Source organism: Marmota monax, unplaced genomic scaffold (genome assembly GCF_021218885.2).
Source record: "Marmota monax isolate L192 unplaced genomic scaffold, Marmota_monax_Labrador192_F-V1.1 WCK01_AAM20220418_F8-fsc00067, whole genome shotgun sequence".
Classification (NCBI taxonomy): Eukaryota; Metazoa; Chordata; class Mammalia; order Rodentia; family Sciuridae; genus Marmota; species Marmota monax.
Genome location: NW_026695065.1, coordinates 4,993,276 through 5,011,650, shown reverse-complemented (window position 1 = coordinate 5,011,650; position 18,375 = coordinate 4,993,276). Strand labels below are relative to the sequence as shown.

At 34.5% G+C, this 18,375-nt stretch overlaps 1 pseudogene; it reads left to right on the top strand.

Moving 5' to 3' along the window:
- Positions 1 to 15,370: 15,370 nt before the first annotated feature.
- On the top strand, positions 15,371 to 16,074 carry LOC124081597 (serine/threonine/tyrosine-interacting protein-like; annotated as a pseudogene).
- Positions 16,075 to 18,375: the final 2,301 nt, after the last annotated feature.

Below are 18,375 nucleotides of genomic sequence, written 5' to 3'. Positions count from 1 at the left end.
ATAAAAGACTCAAATAAAATCAGAGATGAAAAGGGAGATATTACCACTGACACCATAGAATTACAAAGGCTCATTAAAGAGTGTTAGAAATTATATGCTAAAAAATTTAATAACCTAGAAGGACTGGACAAATTCCTAGACAAATATACATTACAAAGACTGATTATGAAGAAAGAGAAAGCTTAAACAGACTAATAACAAGTAATGAGAAGAATTCATAATAAAAACCTCCAATAAAAGAAAAGCCCAGGGTCAGATGGCATCACTGCTAAAATCTATCATACATCAAAGGAAGAGCTAATATAATTTCTTACATTATTCCAAAAAAATGAAGAGGAATAAATTATTTCCAACACATTCTAGGAGGTCAGCATTACTATGATACTTAAACATAAGGACACAACAAAAAATGAAAACTATGAGCCAATATTTTTGACAAGCAGAGATAAAAATCCCTAACAAAACATATTAGGGATATGCTTAAATAATCTCTTTAATGTTCTGTTGGATCTAGCATACCAGATCCAACAGCACATTAAAGAGATTATTTAAGCAAGGCTCAGTGTCACATGCCTGCAATTCTAGCCAATTGGGAGGCAGAGGCAGGAGGATCCCAAGTTCAAGGCCAGCTTCCGAAATTTGCTAGACCCTCAGAAATTTCACAGTGTCTCAAAATACTATCTCAAAATAAAAAAATAAAAAGGACTGGGAATTTGGCTCAGTGGTCAAGTGCCTTTTAGTTCAATTCCAAGTACCAAAAATATAAAAAACAAGAAAATTTTAAAAACATTATTCACCATGATCATGTGTCTTTTATCCTAGGAATGCAAGGAGAGTTCAATAGATACATATCCAAACCATAATATTCTACTTCAAGAAAATGGAGGACAAAAATCATATGGTTATCTCACTGGACATAGAAAGAGCATTTAATAAAATTCATCATCCTTTCAATGATGAAAACACTGACCAAGTTATGTATTGAAGGAACATACCTCAACAATGTACACTGTTGTAAAATAAGCCCTTTATAATAAGCAAACAGCTAATGTAACATTGAATGAGGAAAAGTTGAAAGTTTTCTAGGATCTGGAACACGATAGGAATGCCTTCTTTCAACACTGTTATTTGGAAAATTACTAGGAAGTCCTAGATAGAATAATCAGACAAGAGAAAGAAATAAAGGGAACCCAAATTGGAAGATAAGAAGTCAGATAGTCACTGTTTTCAGATGAAATGATATTCTATATAAAAAATCCCAAAAGTCGACCAAAAAAAAAATTTGAACAAATGAATTCATCAAAGTTGCAGGATACAAAATCAACATAAAAAACACAGCAGTGTTACTATTTGCCAATAGCAAATCATCTGACATAAAGCAATCCTATTTATAAGAGCTAAAACATTTAAAATGTCTAGCAATAAATTTAATCAAAGAAGTGAAAAATCTCTGAAATAAAAATCATAAAATATTGCTGAGTAAAATTGAAGAAGACATCAAAAATAGAAATCCATTCCATGTGCATGAACTGGAAGAATAATTCTAAACCTTTGACTCTATCTTTCTCCTAAGAATGAGTATTTAGTTTACTATTTAGATGCCCAAATATTTGGGCAATATGAAATCTTGCCTAATAATTAAAATGCCCATACTACCCAAAGTGATTTACACACTCAATGCAATCCCTGTCAAAACACCAAGGACAGATATCAACTCAAAATGGATTAGGTACTAAATGTAAGACATGAAATTATGAAACGATTACAAAAATGTAAGGAAAATACTTTGGGACATTGAAATGGGTATGAATTTTTGGACAAGACCACAAACTCAGGAAATGAATATGCATATTGTTTCCATTTTATAGGTTAGGAAATTAAAGAAATTAAGCAAAAAAAGCTCAAAATCACAATGGTAGTATGAACTAACATTCAGTAGTACTTAATGATGAGCAATGAAGTTCATAGCAAGGTCACAAGTTACTTTTAAAGTTATTGCCAAGGCAGATGAGTAAATAATTTGTAGCAGATAACCTACAGAAACACATCAGTACACAAACATTGAGGATAAACAAAGAAAAGTAGAAGAGATAATGGGAGGAGGGATACTTCAAGAAAGAAGAACTTATGGGACTAACACTTGACAAGACAAATAAATATCAATATAAAACTAGAAGTTATGGTGCCAGGTATCTCCTTCTATTTCAAGAGGTGGGAGGATCCTTTAGTGTTGTAGTCACAGTCAGGTAACCTCTGATCAGTCACTGATCCCAGTACCCACATTAACATAAAAATGACTTGTGAGATGAAGCCCTCCTGAATAGGATGGCCACCATGACAATTCTGGAGAGGACCAATTATGGTCAAAAACTACAATGGCCAATGTGAAAGAGAAGTTGAACACTTGATTGGCAAAGGTTGCTGAAGCAGGACCTCAATCCTCAAGACAACCTTAAAACAGCAAAAAATTTGGAGTCTGCACAGCACTGTTCCCTTTGTCATTCTGTTTGGAGATAACCCACTCTATCTTGAAAGTGCTCTCTGCTTGAGCCTTACTTTGGTTTTACTTTATTTTCTCCTCCCTTCCACTCTACTGTCACTTATAATAAAGCTCTCTTACATGATTTTGGTATCTGAGTTTAAATTTTCTTTTACTGGAACACAAGAATTGAGGTTTGGGGTTTTGGCTCCCTGCTTTCCCGTGACAATATAAGTGGTATTCATAATTAGGCAGATTAACTCCAATCTACTCTTAACCATTTTGCCATGCTTGAAGAGCTATTGTCAGCCTCAGAACTAGTTAAGAATTACAGGCAGATATGAAGCAGATGAACACAAAAAGATTCTCTTAACTTAAAGACTGGATAATGGAGATTATGGATAATTTGAGAAGAAATGTGTGGTTCTTAACAGTGAACTGAATGAGGCAGACTTATCTGCCCAGGTAAAACACTAAGGCTTTGCACTCATAGGCATGGCCTTCTCTACAAAGCACATACAGACGAAATCCAAAAATAATAGGTATAGTCATCATTCCTGAGCACATCTCCACCTCCAAAATCACGATTAAAATAATTTACTAGTGGAACTCACTCTACATGGAAGAAAATAAAAGTGATAAGAGAATGAATGGTGTCCCCTAGCTGTAAGATTCTGCCTTTAATGTCCAGCTAAGAATAACGTGAATGACTTATATTATACATGTATCTTAAATATTTGAGAATCTCAATTAACACTTACTCTATTCCTTTCTGCTACAAATTAGTCAGTTATTCATTAATCATGAACAATCAAAAGAGTTCATTAAAACTTAGGAGGGTACAAAATGCTAGAGGATAAAAAGTCCATTTAGTATTATATATAATGAAATAATATATAATATTAATTCAATTTTAAAACTCAGAAAGGAAGATTTGTTAGTTAAATATTTTGCACTTGGGGACTATTAAAAGTGTCAATCTATGTCATTAATTACTATTTCTACAATGTGTTTCTGAATTCAAGAAAAATAGTTTTCCTATTTGTAGTGTTAGTATAAATGTTGATCCAGTAAGAAAAGAGTAAAACTATATGAACTGCTACATAAGATTCTTGAAACAATGTGGAAAACATAAAATGTAAGGTGTCATAATACTAAGTTAATTTGCCTATTGATTACCATACAGTTGATCTTATTATTTTTCAGTACTGCCTTGATAAAACCAACCGGCCAACATTCCTTTAGTGTTCTTATCCCTTGCTATACTTTATATATCCTTATATACTAATGTTGGTATTCCCCAATGCACATGATTTTTGTGCATCCAGTTCTTTCATTCCTTCTTTTTTTCCTTCAAATCATCAGCCTCTTTCTAATCTTAATTTCCTTCCTATTCAACTCTGACCTAATGATCCATCTCTTCAACTACTCTCATGTTAGGATCATTCACTCTCCCATCTTTGTATCTGTGCTGTTATTTACTGGCAAATGCTAAAACCTGGATCAATCAAAACTATTAAGTCTCTCACTCCCACCCTAGCTCAATGAAATTGGCTATCTCCCCATAAATATTAGTACTGGTACAATCACAAACTTATGGATTCCAATCACAGCTGAGCTCTTAGTAATGCAGGGCAATTTCCTCAAGTGTTCCTTTCAATATCCTTCTTTCATTTCCTCCATTTTCTATTCCAAATTTTTGCAATTCTCTACTCAGAGGAGAACATATGTTTACAGACAAAAACTATTGCATTTCTCTGTTTCCAAACTGCAAACTTATCTCCATCTATATGTAACCTATTGGTTCAGTCTCATGTCTTCCTAAATGATTTTTGCCTTTGCTTTGGGTTACATTCTTTCCTGTCATCTTTGAATTCTTTCTCTAACAGTTGCTTTCCCTTTTACTTACATTAAATCTATATTTCTCTATATTTTGACTGGTTTGCTTTAGTTACAAATATTTTAAAATGTGTCCCACAATAAATGGATGGAGTTGGAGAATATAATGCTAAGTGAAGCTAGCCAATTCCAAAAAAACAAATGCTGAATGTTTATAAGGATGCTGACCCATTATGGGGTAGGGACGGGGAGCATGGGAGGAAGAGAGGAACTCTAGATAGGGCAGAGGAGTGGGTGGGGAAGGGAGGGGCATGGGGTAGAAAAGACAGTGGAATAAGATAAACATCATTACCTTAAGTACACGTATGAAGACAGGAATGATGTGACTCTACTTTGTACAATCAGAGATATGAAAAATCGTGCTCTATATGTGTAATATGAATTGCAATGCTTTGTTTTGTCATACATAACAAATTAGAATAAAAAAATAAAAAAATCTGTCCCATAATAAAAATATTTAATCCTTGATCTCTCCATGTCCCCTTCCGACACCTAGTCCCCCTCTCCACTTTCCATACCTGCTAAATTTAATCCATACCTGCTATACTATTTCCCTTTCCTTGCCTTCCTTTTGCTTTACTTTGCCATGTAGTGTAGACTTTGGCCCCTTGCTACATCAAAACCTTCTCCATTGTATTAGTCAGAAGGAAACAGATGACACCCTAAAATTTGGTAATTTGATTTTTTTTTTTTTTTTTTTTTTTTTTTTTGCGATGCTAGGGTTTGAACTCAGGGCCTCCACTTGGTAGGCAAGTGCTCTACCAATGAGCTACATGACCAGTTCTGTGGTAACTTGATAACTTAATAATTATAAAGATATGGGGATGGTATATAGAAAGAACCATAAAATCCGAGTGCTAGTAACAGTGTGGTCACTTTATAACCCTTAAACCTGAAGGAGCAAGAAAAGAAAGCAGCTGCTAGAACCTGGAAATAGAGAAATCCAAACCTCACTCTCCTCTTTTTCTTAGACTTGTTGAAGGGCTTGGCAACATCTGAAGGTAATTGAAGTCCATTGATTAAGTACATATGTATCATGTGTCCAGATCTAATAATCACCTTCTAGTTTGTAACTTATTTAATATTCTTGTTCCCTCTGACCTCGTTAAAATTCTGTGAAAGAGGTATTATTTTCTCTGTTTTACAGATGAGGAAATACGATTTAATAAGGTTATCTGCATAAAGACACAAGTCTGATAATTGACAGAGGCCACATAATAGTCCAAAGATCTCTGAAATGAAAATTTATAAAATTGCCAGTATGCAAAGCATTAGATTCCAAAATTACAAACAGATTACCTAGGTTTGGTTCTCTGTTTAGAACTTAATGACAGTGATAATGATTAAAAGAAACTATGTTGAACATTTTTAAAAATTTCCTGACATTTGGTAATTATTACAAAATGTTAGCTACTATTATTAGACACTAGGTTCTAAGGCTTTCTTGGAATTGAAAGAGTTAATTGCTTTCTAAAGCCTCAACATTGATTGCTCCTCTCCTCTGACCCTCAATTGCTTTTCTGTAAAACACTGGAACAAGAAATGGTGCTGATCTTCATTCTGCATACAGGGCAGATTTTGCTTGAAAAAGAACTGCAGTATATTCACATTAGAAATTCAAGACCACATTCGCCTGCAGCCTCACAGTGAGAACTCATCTCTTTGAGCAATCACTTTGGAAGACAACTTGAAAGGCAAAAGTCCAGATATAGTTACTCATTTTGTAGCAGTGGGGGAAGGGGGCTGCTGCAGTATTTGTTTGTCTATTTATCTTTGGTAGGAAGTAAAGAGAGGAAGCAAACTGCCTTTAGAAATGTTTGGAGAAAGTATAGCACATTTCAATATTAAATCAATATGTAGGTTTATTACTGCATTTTTGGCAACACACACACATACACACACACACACACACACACACACACACACACACACACCTTCCTTTCTTTCTCCAAGCTATTTTTGTGTTCACACAGCATAAATGAACCATCCCGCATCAAGACAGCATACATAATAGAGAAACAGCAGTAGCCTGTGTCTGTTTTGTTATTGCCAAGGAACCCTGAACCTTAGTACCCTCTTCTGCCTGCCAGTTGAAAAGGAGAAAGCACAGTTGAATGACCTAGCCATTTGTTTTTCTCCATTTCTTACATCAAGATAAGTGCAAGCTCCTTTTCAATGTCTTTTCCCAGGGCCTCCTGAAAAACAATGCACTCTCAACAGTTTCTACTGATGAGAAAAATAATCATGTGTACTTTTCCTTTTCTTTGGTTTATGAGTTAAAATATTTTTTTTCTTTTACAGTCTTCCTAGTTTCCATTTTTACTAAAACTATATCCTTGACCATACCTCACTTTTTTACATATCATCATTCCCTCTTATTTTTTCTCTCTGTTGACCAATATATCAGCCAAAACACTGAAGTAAAAAAAAATCTATTGCTTCCCCCTCCACTGTGCCACACATACCACTAGGCACTCAGAGAGGGATCAGACTCACTCCCTGCATTGAAAAAAGTTGCCATCTACAAGGTACCTTAATCCCATGTAATTTGGTGAAATCAGTTATCTTGAGGTTAGACCAAGATAGGTACACTAGGAACACCTTATTATAACACACTATTTTTAATTGATGAGAAAAGCATCAACAAAATTCAATAACCCAAGTTCTCATAAACTGAATCATCATTATAAAATAAGAAGGAAAGTTTTATTTGATTTGACTATAACTTCAAACATATCATTGTAATGGAAGAGAAATATATGTTAACGCATAGTGTGGAGTCTCTCAAAAGTTTTTGAGTCAATTTAACATTTAATCATTAGAAGCCTGTTTTTCTCAGTACTAGGAACTGGTTCTCTTAACATACCTAAAGATGATCTTGAGAGATCTTTTCAGAATGATTCAGAGTTGAGTGAGGAGTTGTATGTAGGTTTATAGATACTCTACTCTCTTGCCTAATACCCCTTTCAATCAAAAGAAGCTATTATAATTTACAGATATTTGCAGTGACTATGAACTAAATCAAAGGTCATTTGTTCATGAAGAAGAAGAAATTGAACATCCTCTAGAATTGGATCTGGATAAAATTATAAACTATATGAAAATTTCCTTTGCTGCAACCCATCTTATCTTTTAAAATTATTGCCAGACTTTCCATTTCTCCTATATCTTAGATATCAAATGCCTTCCTGCTAAAGTGGGTCTTTTGAATTCCAGGAAAAGGAAGCATCATATATAATAATAATTATCAATCCAGGCATTTTATATATAAAGTACTCTTAGTAGTCAATTTCTAGGAACATTACATTTCAAAGGTGACTTTTGAGGGGAACTTTGCTCAACCTGGTGTATTCTTACTACCTATGCAATTGGTCATTTGTCCTTAGGTTTAACCCTTGTAACCTCATTAACTTTGGGTCCTGACCAACATTCATTGAGGAAGACAATTTTTGGGCTACTGGGCTGCAAAGCTAAAGCCCTTACTGATCTCTAGTGAGCTAAAGTCACCAAAGATACAAATGAGTTGGTGGATGCAAGTTTTTCTTCTCTTACTACTTCCTCATAGAAGCACATCATATATTTGATGGTCATACAAATGAAGACCTGACAAGATCAGATGAATGAGATGTATGTGCACTCTACTTTTTATTCCATTAGGGCAGCAAAAGGCTACATAAATACTCAAAGATCTGTTACCGTATAGACCAGCAATATTCAAACTTATAAACTTTTTTTGTTAAAATCTATACTAAGAAATATATTTTATATCTTACTTCATTGAATAAACACATACCAATAAGATATTTTTTTAAAAAATTGACATAATATTAACATAAGTATCTTTCTGACAATGACCATGTAGCTATGCCTGCTTCCATGTCTTATAATTTGAGTTCCATGACCCAAACTTTTTGAAAACCTTTTCTTCAGAATTGTAAATTGAACAAAATCATAATCTTATTTTTTTCTCAGTAACACTCTAAATTAAATTATAGGTAGGAATATAAAAGTGCTTCAGAATGAGAAATGTGCAACAAAAAATTACAGTGAATAAATAAATTGGCAAATTTAAGATGGAAATATTTCTCAGTATTTTCCCTGAATATTTTCCTCCTTGGTTTCCACTACTATCTTCTTCTTTCAGCTAGAATAAGTGCAATATCCTAAAATGAACTATTTGCTCCAATATTTCCTCTCTGTTAAGAGTATCTCTCCCCATATCACATCATCCAAAACCAGTAAGGAACTCATAACAATTATAGTAAAACACAAATTAAGAAAAAAAGTCCCCCATTTCTTGGGCTTCTCATTACCTCTCTAGATACATTCCCCCAAATACCATTATCATTCTGATGAATATGCTGATTGTTTCTCATACAAGCACCATGCTGCCTCCTCCCTCCATGACTCTCTTTAAGCCTTTTTCAATAGAAAAAGAATTTCCAACTTTTTGTCATCTCTTGTCCACCCATTATTTGCCATTTGTCTCAGCTTTGACATTACTTCATCCCAGAAGCCATTCTTGGCCCAACTCCTCAGCCTTTACTTTGAGTTCAGTAGCCCTGCTCTCTGCTTCTATGACCACCTATATTTATCCTATCACCTCTACAGAACACTGTTTACCCTGTCCATTTCTCCTATTAGAGTAGAAATTCCTTGAATCAGAGAACAAGTTCTGTTCATTATTGCACCAACAACATAGGGTATAATACTTGAGTACATAGTAGGTATTCAACAAATATTCAATTAATGAATAAATGATTTCTACCCCTATCTGAATAGTGCATTTTAATAATTAATAATTTAATAATTGCATTCTTTGGGTATGATAGCAGCTATCTTCTTATCAATGAATCATCCCAACTCCTTATTCTACTCTACTGCCTCAAATGTAAGCCTTATTGTTTTAAGTATCTATGGAGTACTGTAGTCATGTCCTTCACTTAGTTTCTGAAAGAGAGATCCATGAGCCAAGAATCCTATAAATATGGCATCAAGAATCATTAAAGGATCAAGAAAACTTTCCTTGATGAAGGTATTTCTTTCCTCTATAATGATGTGTTCCCAGGTGCTATTTTAGGATACATCTGCCAATCCATTTTGTGTCCCCAAATCAATTTTGTCTTTGTGTATAATTTCTTCATAATTTAGCAGCTTTATATGGAGGAACACAAAGGAAGCTTACATGCAAAATTTTGGTGTTTTCCTATATCTTCTTACATATGCATATTCAACTAATGCCAATGTCTCACTATGGGAAATCTCCTGAAATCTCCTGCTCCTCTCATTTAGATAGAAACTTCTTTCCTACAAAGTGTCTTCCTGGCCAAAATAATTGTCAATCCACAGAATTTTGAAGAAGAGAGCAATTAGATAAATGTGCTATTAAAAGAGCAAAAGAAAACCTTGAAATTCATGATTAAGGGAAACTTTTTTTAAAAACTAAATTTTTCTTTAAAAACTGTGAAATTGTGGTATTTTCATGCATCAGGGAATTGATATAATGAACTTCCAGAAAATGTGTATCAGTCAACTGCATCTAGCAACTACTTCTAACAAAATAACCACATATAAGTTTTTATTAAGTTTTTCTTTTTAAAAAAAAAAATAACAGCTTTATTAAAATATAAGCCACATACCATAAAATTTGCCTTTTTAATCTGTACAATTCTGTGGGTTTTAGTATATTTTAGGGTTGTACAATCATAATTATCTAATTTTAGAAAATGTTCTTTTCTGCCCAGTGGGTTTTTTTTTAATTGGTTGTTCAAAACATTACAAAGATCATGACATATCATCTTTCATACATTTGATTCAAGTGGGTTATGGACTCCCATTTTTGCCCCAAATACAAATTGCAGAATCACATCAGTTACACATCCACATTTTTACATAATACCATATTAATGACTGTTGTATTCTGCTACCTTTCCTATCCCCTACTATCCCCCCTTCCCTTCCCTCTCATCTTCCCTCTCTACCCCATCTGCTGTTGTTTAATTCTCTCCTCTGCCATGCGGCCTGCGCAATGGTTTCATTAATGAGGTTCTCGGCATAAAGTTAGTTAGAAGAGATCGAAATAAAACACACAGACTCAGTTACCTTATTTCTATTGCCAGGTCCGAGACGGCTCCCCTCTCTGGCTCCGACCTCTAACCGCCCAGCAGAGCAGCAAGGATTACTCAGGGCTAGCAGGAGAGAGAGAGAGTGAACACGCCAGGGAGTAGCCTTTTATTGGGGAACAAGAAATTCAGGGGATAATTCCATCCAATGAAGGTTGAGGGGGGACTGCACTCCAAGGTCAGGGTCAGTGATTGGGCCCCCGGGGTCAGTGGTCAGTCACACCCCCACACGGACGGGTTCTCTCATCAGGAAAGGGCAGGGAAAATTCCAACACAGCCAGAAGCCTCAGACCCTTAACGGGAGTCGCCCAGTCACGTGTCAGGATGGCTTCCCACACTCTCCCTTGTTTTTTTTTATATTAATATAGCTATGAAAAAATAGAACTGACTTACTCTTTCAAATAAATAAATTTTAATGAAATAATTCACTTTTGATATAACATAGGAGCATATAACATATATGCTATATATATATATATATATATATATATATATATATATATATATATATATTGATATAACATATGGAGCAGTCAAGGTGGTTGCATTTTAAAGATCAGTCATGCCAGGCATGGAGGTACATACCTGTAACTACATCAATTTGAGAGACTGAGGCAGGCAGATCACAAGTTTGAGGCCATCCTCAGCAATCCAGTGAGACCCTGTCTCAAAATAAGAAAAACAATAAAAAGACCCCAGGGATGTTAGCTGAGTGGTAAAGGACTCCTGTGTTCAATGCTCAATACCTCAAAGGAAAGAATAGAGTATCACTCATAAAAACAAGGAAACAATTAGTAAACTAGGTAAAAAGATTGATAAATAACAATTAAGTCAAGGATGTTCTATATTTTTGTGGCCTGATGAAGAAAAAAGCTAATATCTTACAGACATGGTGTGTAAACAAACCTAGAGAAAGCTGGATTCCAGTACAGGAAAGCATGCATATGCATGTGTGTATGCATGCATATACTGACAAGGTCAAGAAAAGAAAAAAAATAAAGAAAATCCATAGGTTGATGGTAAGAGGAAGTGGTCTAAAACAAGCATTTCAGATGGAAAGACTCAGGAAAGGACTTTGGATGGGATAATCTATTGAAATCTTATAACATTATCAAGATAAAAGGTGACATTTGAGCAAAGGGTTGTGAGAGAAAAGAAATATTTAGAATGTACCATCTTACCTTAGTCAGGTACAGATGTGGATTATGCCTGAACAAAGAATATTAAATCTAGAAGCAAATCACAATAAAGAAATTGGGAAGATGAATAAATACATGGAAGCTCTTGCCCAGGAAAAAATATATAGTTTTTTTTCCTCTAACTCTTTATCCTCATTTCAGAAATAGGCTCAAATTGAATAATTTGTAAGGAACAATTGATTGAAGTAACTGGGATGCCACCAGGTTTGACTCAAATATTAATACTTGGTCTGCTCTACATCATTGCCCCTTGGGAAGTATAGAAATATTACTTAGTGGCATACTTAATAAATTACATATGTTTCCTATGTTTATTTGAAGAAAGCAGAATTGAGGCACTGGATGGTATACCACACAATGGAAAAAAACATATCTGAGCATAACTTTAAAAAGAGATAAAACTGAGGCACAAAGAGGAAAAACTAAGGCATTGAGATCACGTTGAAGCTAGGTGAAATCTACATTTCAAAGCATACTAGACTAACATTGTGTTCTCCTTTTGGGGAAGTCTAGGGATCTATCTTTGTCAAGAATGCTGGGGAATAATTTGGGCAAGGCTGTGTCTTTTTAAGTCTTTTTTAAATCAATTAATTTTGTACCAGGAATTGATCCCAGAGATGCTTAACCACTGAGATGCATCCCCAGCTGTTTTTACTTACTTTGTTCCCTGATGCAGGGTCTCCTAAGTTACCTAGCTCCTCAATAAGATGCTGAGACCAGCTTTTAACTTGCAGTCATCCTGCCTCAGCCTCTCAGAATTGCTGGGATTACCAGCATTTGCCACTAAGCCTTGCTGAAATTTTTCAAAGCTCTAAAATGTCCTAGATTCCTTTTAAAATGAAGGTCGTGTCGGACCATTTAGTGAACATTTCTTTGTACAAAATGAGGACCTTTAAAAATACCTAACAGAGGAACACCGAAGAACTAATTAATTGATGCATACCTTAAAGACAGAAAATGTATTTTAATTGTTTTTAACAGATAAGGTGTTATTTTATCCAAATGCTAATTATGTGAGAAAAAATTAAGGGATGTCATAAAAACCCTATTTTTGAAATGGAAACCAAGTTATGAAACACATTAAAAATCATAAAGAAAACTGGTTAATTCTAGAATAGTTTAAGGAATTTCCTTCCTCCCCTGTTGGCTTCCATTCACTAAACTGTCAACATAGATGTCACCTATCACAGAAATATTCCCTCACTACCTGTCTATAAAAGTATCCCATAACTTTATAATCCCTTATTCTGCTGTTTTTCCTACATACATTTTTCATACCTGAACATTTTCATTTTTCATTATAACATAATCTCCATGAGGGCATGCACATATTTTTGTTTATCATCATATGCCCAATACCAAGGATGTATACTGCCTAGCATATTATATAGATGGCACTAAACTTTTTTAGTGCTAATATCTAAAGTGTGGTCCTGTATCAGCAAAAGCAGTCCCCTGGAACTTGTTAAAATGCAAATTAGCAGAATCCATTCAAGACCAACTGAAGACTAACAATTTGTATTTTAACATGCCTTCCAGGAGATTCTGATTCATGCTAAAGTTCAAAAAGTACTTAGAAAAAAATGAAGGAATTAATGAATTCAAGGTCTGATTATTTTGAATGGGCAGACATCTACATAATTACTTTCCCTGTTTTCTTTAAATTCTCAGTTAATTAAGTTATAATGCCATTCATATCACCTATGGAAAAAAAAGCTACATATTAGGATTATGGTCAGGATCTGTTTCGATTTTCAAAAGACAAAAGGAAGGCTGTGAACGTCTAGAGCGTTCAGGTCCCTGGGTAAGGGTCGCAAAATAACCAGGACACAGGGGATGCAGAGCCAAGGCAGCAATCGCAACTGCATGCTGAGGTTTATTTGCAAGTTCCTTTTATACACTTCTTCTAACAAAGCAAGCAATTCTTTAATATCACGTTGCCCACATTGCCCAAATATCATGCCTCAGCGGATACACAGAGCTAGATTCAGATTGTTCCTGTTTGTTTGATAAGTACCCTCCTAAAGTTCTTTGTAGACATTATCTAGTCCCCTGAGGATGCATTTGTTTCTTTAGAATGTACTGTTCCCAGGATAAGTATGCAGGAAGCTTCTTCCTCTTGGCCAAACCATGCAGAACTTGTGCCTTGCGATAAGGGGAAGAGAACTTTTCCTCCTCCTAACTGAGGTTTGCCTCAGCTGACCTAAATCACAGCCACAGCTCTTGCAAAAAGTCAGGCCTGAGGGAGCTAAACTCTGCACACTTAAACCCCAACAGAAGGCTTTGGATAAAATAGGATTTGACTTCTCTTAGGATGATAGGAAAATATTGCCAGTTGATTATCTTCACTCCTTTAAGTTTCCCAATTGCCTCCCAATCCCAATGTCATGTAGATGATGTAATATTATGTTAGAGGAGTGGTGCAATTGGGAAGGTATTTGGAACTAATTACTGGTATAACATTCATTCATTCAATGAATACTAGTTGTTAATATCTACCAGGAGCTTGTGATATATAAATATCTGAGCACTAACTTTAAAAAGAGATAAAACTGAGGCACAAAGGAAAAACTAAGGCATTACTTGGGCTTCTCATTACTTCTCTAGATACATTCCCCAAAATACCATTTCTATTCTGATGAATATGCTAATTGTTTCTCTTACAAGCACCATGCTGCCTCCTCCCTCCATGACTCTCTTTAAGCCTTAAAAGCCTTTCCAACTTTTTGTCAAGACAAAATCCTTACCTTCAAAACAACAAGACAAAATCCTTACCTTCAAAAACTTTGCTTTTTGGTAAACTCTGGTGAAAACATCTTTTTCACCCTGTCAGTCAAATTTGAATTAGGTCTTTTCCAAAATCAAGAAAATGCAAATATTTAACAAAATATTTTTCCAAGAATCTTCATCTTTACATTACTTCTAAAGCTACAAAAGGTCATAACTAAAGTAAGGAATAGGTTCTTCTGTCCTTAAATTTTCTCATAATACCAGACTTCCAGGTATCTGTAACAGATTTTTTCACATATAGACTTAAACTCTTGCTTGTTGTCATTGCTAACTGCAGTAATAATAGTTAGCATAGTGTTTATCATGTGCTAGATACTGTTCTAAGTTATTGACTTTTTTATTTGTTCTAATTAGTTATACATGACAGTAGAATGCATTTTGACACATCATACATAAATGGAGTGTAACTTGATTCTTCTGGTTGTACAGGATGTTAAGTTATTGACATTTAAAAACTCAATTATTAGAATAATCAATGAAGAAAGTATTATTAGACTTCTCATTCTACAGAATGAGAAACTGAGGAAAAAAGAGGTAAGTAAGTAAGTTACCAAACTGTCAAAACTTGTTTAGAATCAACATTAAAATCTAGGCTATCTCCAGAAATTGTGCTCTTCACCAGTGCTTCAGTGCTCCTTTGTCATGCCAAGGAATATCATTTACTGAAAACTCAATACCTGAGATATCTTCCTGAAGCATTCATAACAAATAGTGGCAGTTTTCTCCTACAATATTGAAGATATAATGCCTATTAACTTCTATGGAGTGCTAACCAAATAACTAACACTGTCTCTTAAAACATTTACTCAACTACCAACTTGAGGGTCAGGCAACTGGATAACTCATCATCCCACACCACCCACCACCCTGATATCTGGACCATGGAGGACATGAAACTGGAGTTTCCCTCCCTCCTACAATATAAAGAAGAGAAGAGAGGAGTGGATTTGCCTGTTGAGAAGAGAGATTCAGGAAAATTTACCTGGATTGGTCTTAGGTTCATATTCTTCTGCTATGAAAAGCAAGTTACCTATACTACAGAAATATGCAGAAATATGGAATAAAGTATATACTTTTCATACAACAAAATATTAGAGCAAATTTTATTAAACCAAACCTTCAACAATTATTTACATAGTCAGTCTTGACTATTACAGATAATCCAGTTGAAGATATAATGTGACTAATGAATTTATTGATGGGAATTCACAAACTGGAGGGAATGTTCTTCTGCATGGAGATGCAGGGATCTGCAGAAGTGCTGCCTTTGCTATTGCATACATATGGAAACATTTGGAACAAAGTACAAAGATGCCTTTTCTTATGTCCAAGAAATGATATTTTGCATTAATCCAAATTCTGGATTTGTTCATCAGCTTCAGGAATATAAAGTCATCTACTAGTAAAATTGACAATATAGATAATATTGCCATTCCAGATAGAAAAGTCTTTATCTGTTCATTCTGGTACCACAGGCAGTCTGAAGAGAACACATGAAGAAGATGATTTTAGAAACCTGCAAGTGGTAACTTCACAGAAGGGCTGCCTCAAGAAGAACATTATAAAAGGTGTGAGTTTCTATTAGGAAAGGAGAAAATGCTAGAGATAATAATAATGAAAACTGATAAAAACATAAATGGTTTCATTTGAACTGCATGTTGCTTTGAAACATGTTTCTCTGAAACTTGTTGAGCAAAGTTTTAAGACATTGGACTTTTGAAAATTAAAAATATTCAAACTGGAATGGCAGTATATTATCTTCTAATTTCAGATAATTGCTTCATGTTGATGTCTTCTTTCTTTCTTTCTTTCTTTCTTTCTTTCTTTCTTTCTTTCTTTCTTATTCTTATTCTTATTCTTATTCTTATTCTTATTCTTTTTCATTAGTAGTAGTACTAGGGATGGAATCCAGGGGCACTTTACCATTGAGCTATATCCCCAGCCCATTTTTTATGTTTTATTTTGAGACAGGGACTTGCTAACTTACTTAGGGCCTCACTAAGTTGCTGAGGCTGGCTTTGCATTGGTGATCCTCCTGCTTGAGTTTCAGGGATTATAGGCATGAACCACTACACCCAGCTTCTCATGTTAAATTCTTATTGATTAGAAGTTTAAATAATACTTTTGTTTATTTGTATGTACTCTCTAGTGGAAATGTTTATCTGACAAAGACTTTGCTATTAAATCTCAACCACTTAACTTTTAGAGCAGAATACTCATTTTGGGGGACTTTTCTGCTTAATCTTAGAAGGGATGTCAGAAAACATTAAGCATGTCCTTTATAAGAAAATATGAAGGCCCAAGTTGTCTTATTATCATAGTAATTCAAGTTAATTAGAAGGTTTTATCTCTTGAATTTAAAAATTTATAATTTCTATATCAGGATCTATATCAGGATCTCAACTTTATGTAAAGTAAATGAGCAGTTACCTGGCAGATGTTTTAAATAATTGGTTTATTCTATAATCCATAACCAAGATAAATTATCTCCAATATTTACATTATCTTTGTCCATCCAACAATAAAAAAAATAATAGGGAATAGCTTAAAATTAATAAAATATTTTATTTTTATTGATTAGAAAAATATGTTTCTGGAGTACTTGAATGCTGGATTTTCATTGTCTTTCCTAACCTTGGGAGCTAATTAAAAAAAATCATTCATAACATTCAGGTTTACCTGTTAGCTCACACTCACAGGAAGTTTCCATACCTCTCAGTTCAAAGTACATTGTGTAGATCAGTAGCATACTGATATTTAATTGCACTTTACTATGCACCAAAAATTATTCAAGAACAAAAATGATATACAGTATTTATTTGCCTTTGTATAAGCAATTGAATGCATTAATCTGGTTTTAATATTTTTACTTGTATAAAATGCTTATGTATGTAGGTTGGTTCCATAGTTTAGCTACTATGAATTGTGCTGCTATAAACATTGATGTGGCTGTATCCCTAGAGTACGCTGTTTTTAAGTCTTTTGCGTATAGATCAAGGAAAGGGACACCTGGGTCAAATGGTGGTTCCATTTCCAATTTTCCAAGAAATCTCCATACTGCTTTCCATATTGGCTGAAGCAATTTGCAGTCCCACCAGCAATGTATGAGTGAGCCTTTTTCCTCACATCCTTGCCAACACTTATTGTTGTTTGTATGCCTAATAGCTGCCATTCTGACTGGAGTGAGATGAAATCTTAGAATGGTTTTGATTTGCATTACTCTAATTGCTAGTGATGAAGGACATTTTTTCATGTATTTGTTGATTGATTGTACATCATCTTCTGAAAAGTGTCTCTTCAGGTCCTTGGCCCATTTATTGATTGGGTTATTTGTTTTTTTGGTGTTTAGCTTTTTGAGTTCTTTATATACCCTAGTGGTTAGTGTTCTATCTGATGTGTGAGGGGTAAAGATTTGCTCCCAAGTTGTAGGCTCTCTACTCACCTCACAGATTGTATCTTTTGCTGAGAAGAAACTTTTTAGTTTGAGTCCACCCCATTTATTGATTCCTGATTTTAACTCTTGTGTCATAGGAGCCTTATTAAGGAAGTTGGGGCCTAATTCCACATGATGGAGATTAGGGCCTACTTTCTCTTCTATTAGACGCAGGGTCTCTGGTTGTATTCCTAAGTTCTTGATGCATTTTGAGTTGAGTTTTGTGCATGGTGAGAGATAGAGGTTTAATTTCATTTTGTTACATATTGCAGCACAATTCACAATAGCTAAACTGTGGAACCAACCTAGATGGCTTTCAATAGATTAATGGATAAAAAAATGTGGCATATATACACAATGGAAAATTACTCAGCAATAAAAGAGAATAAAATCATAAGATTTGCAGGTATGGATGGAGTCAGAGAAGATAATGCTAAGTGAAGTTAGCCAATC